We start from the raw sequence: 2,917 nt of genomic DNA on the forward strand, positions 1-2,917 counted from the left end.
ATAAATAAAAAGTTTTCATTTTTTATGTTATAAACGCATGATCCAGGTCAAAACTATTTACAAGCATAGGCACAAGACCAGCAATACCAAGAAATGGAGTTTCACATATCGTTTTAAAATTATCACTTATTTTCTTTTAAAACTGAAAACTATTTCTATTCATCCCGTTCTACGGACATGGATGAAAGGTCCTTGAGCGTTGGTGGCGAGGTAACTGTGAGCCGGACAGTGCCCAGTTTGCAGACGCTATTACCGAGCTAAAAGAACTGAATTACAGTTCGTTAACACTAGTTATTGTCTTGTTTCCCTTTCTGACTGACGTAATATTTTTGTTGCTCCAGGCCAGAATAATTGAATTTAATCTTGATTGCTTCTATTAATGAAACTTAAACTCCTCCCGAACTGGCCAAGAACGCCCATCGGTACCGACCGGCCGCCGTGTCATCCTCAGCCCATAGGCGTCGCTGGATGCGGATATGGAGGGGCATGTGGTCAGCACACCGCTCTCCCGGCCGTATGTCAGGTTCCGAGGCCGGAGCCGCTACTTCTCAGTCAAGTAGCTTCTCAGTTTGCCTCACAATGGCTGAGTGCACCCTGCTTGCCAACAGCGCTCGGCGGACCGGATGGTCACCCATACAATTGCTAGCCCAGCTCGACAACGCTTAGCTTCGGTGATCTGACGGAAACCGGTGTTACCACTGCGGCAAGGCCGTTGGCTCTATTAATGAAAGATATATACATGAAATGTATTCACAGTTTCGAATATGGATAACCTTCAGCTGTGTATGGGAATGATGACATTGAAAATGAGTGGCGGACCTGGGCTCGAACCCTGATTTCCTGTTTGTCGTCAGTGGTCTCCTCAACTTCGGCTACCTGAGCACCTTTTACGGGCAGACCGAAACTTCCATCTGCCATCGTCTATGCACTCTTACATTCATTTAGTATATTCCCATACAGGAAAGACATTTTAATTGAAACCCTCTTGCGCCGTATTGGAGGATAAACACGATATCGACGTCCTTGCCTTTCCGAACGAACAGGCACTGCGGCGACTACAGCTGCTACGAAATGCATTAAATGTATTCGCGGTTGCTAATATAGGCAACATTTAGCTCTATAATGGAATGACGAAGTTTAAAATCTGTGCCGAAGTGGTTAAGGCGACTGCTCGCGAAAAGCGGGAAATCTAGGTTCTTGTCCTGGTCCAGCATAAATTAAATGTCATCATTTCATTATGCAGCTGAAGGTTGTTCGTATTCGCAACTGCGAATACATTTCATGTTTTTCATAACAGCTGTAGTCGCCGCAGTGCCTTTTCCTTCGGACATGCATGCACTGCAACATCGCAGAAAGATAGCTATTATGAGGTGCAGGCAATGTAATTGTCGTTTCAGAATATGTATTTTTGTGTTCAGCAGTAAGTAGTTTTTCCTTTGCGTGATGAAAGTTATGAATGACCGTGCGGCGATAAATTTAGTAATGTACACTCCATTGCAGCTTTTCTTTTAATTTAATGGGTGTTATGTGAAACGGGGAGAGTTGATTACTCTTTGAATTAGTGGGGAGCACTGTTTGCATTATTATAGTGGTGAAACTTTTATGATAGTAGGAAATATGACAAAGTACGCAGTTAGGTCGCAAATTTGGAGCCCCAGTAGGACGGAGTGATACAGGATACACACCGCAACGTACGGTGGCCTGCAAAGTATCTATGTAGGTGTAGACGTTACGTATGGCTTCCTTTGTAGTAATCGTGCATTTTATGTAGGCTCTATTATTGGCCGTTCACCAGAATTAAATTAGTTGAAGTGACATACATAAAGTTAGAGCTCGGGAGCTGATAGCTGGAACTATACCCAATCTTCCAGGCGTAAATGGCATAAGTGCCACACTACCACACTAGGTTTTAGTACAAGATTATACTGAAAGCGAAGCGCTGACCGTGGACAGTTAAACTTCGGAATGAGGAAAGCTTTGAAAAAAAAAACTGACGATTAAAGGAGTCTGTGGAGAATAGTTATCTGAAGCACGAAAAGATTAGTAACAGTCACTCGTCTGAGACGTTAACGACCGCCATTGTTATCGACCCTTACATAGACCCCCTTCCCCTATTGAACAGGCCTTTTTTGTTTTCGTTAGTGTACCTCAGTGTCAGATAGACCGTCAGTGAGAGAGCACTTCGAATCCCTGCTGATAAGTCCGCAGCTCGTGGTCTCGCGGTAGCGTTCTCGCTTCCCGAGCACGGGGTCCCTGGTTCGATTCCCGGCGGGGTCAGGGATTTTCTCTGCCTCGTGATGACTGGGTGTTGTGTGTTGTCCTTAGGTTAGTTAGGTTTAAGTAGTTCTAAGTTCTAGGGGACTGATGACCATAGCTGTTAAGTCCCACTGTGCTCAGAGCCATTTGAACCATTTGAACCCTGCTGATAACAAACCGAGTACACCGTTCGTTTGTTACATATTTTTACGAGCTTCGAACAGGAGCGACTTCATCAATGGATAGGAACTGTGATTGCTGCGTACAGATGCAAGCTGAGTTGGTGACCCATCGCTCACAACTCAATGCTATGTTGGCTTTCGTCACACAGCTTGAGGCTGCTGCCAAGGGGCATAATTGTGGGGGGTCGGACGCGGGGATGCGAGGGACGTCGAACCCGTCCCACGTGCCCCCGATCGGTCCACTGTTGTGGCCGTCCTAGGTACTGACTGCACTGAGGTTGACCCCTCACCTGTGGTCGAGTGGGAAATCATTCGAAAGTCTGGCAGACAGCGAAAGACTTTCTGAGGGGCCAATCGTAGGGCCTCCCTGGTTCGTTTGACGAACAGATTTTTGGCGTTATCTGTGGCTGACGAAGTCTCAGAGCCGGATGCAGTCGTCCACCCTATAGCTTCTCCACCCGCAAGGTCTGGGCATCCAC

At 46.2% G+C, this 2,917-nt stretch overlaps 1 pseudogene; it reads right to left on the bottom strand.

Annotated features, from left to right (window-relative positions):
* Positions 1–599: 599 nt before the first annotated feature.
* Positions 600–717, bottom strand: LOC126261442 (5S ribosomal RNA; annotated as a pseudogene).
* Between the last annotated feature and the right edge of the window lie 2,200 nt (positions 718–2,917).

Source organism: Schistocerca nitens, chromosome 5 (genome assembly GCF_023898315.1).
Source record: "Schistocerca nitens isolate TAMUIC-IGC-003100 chromosome 5, iqSchNite1.1, whole genome shotgun sequence".
NCBI classification, from domain to species: Eukaryota; Metazoa; Arthropoda; class Insecta; order Orthoptera; family Acrididae; genus Schistocerca; species Schistocerca nitens.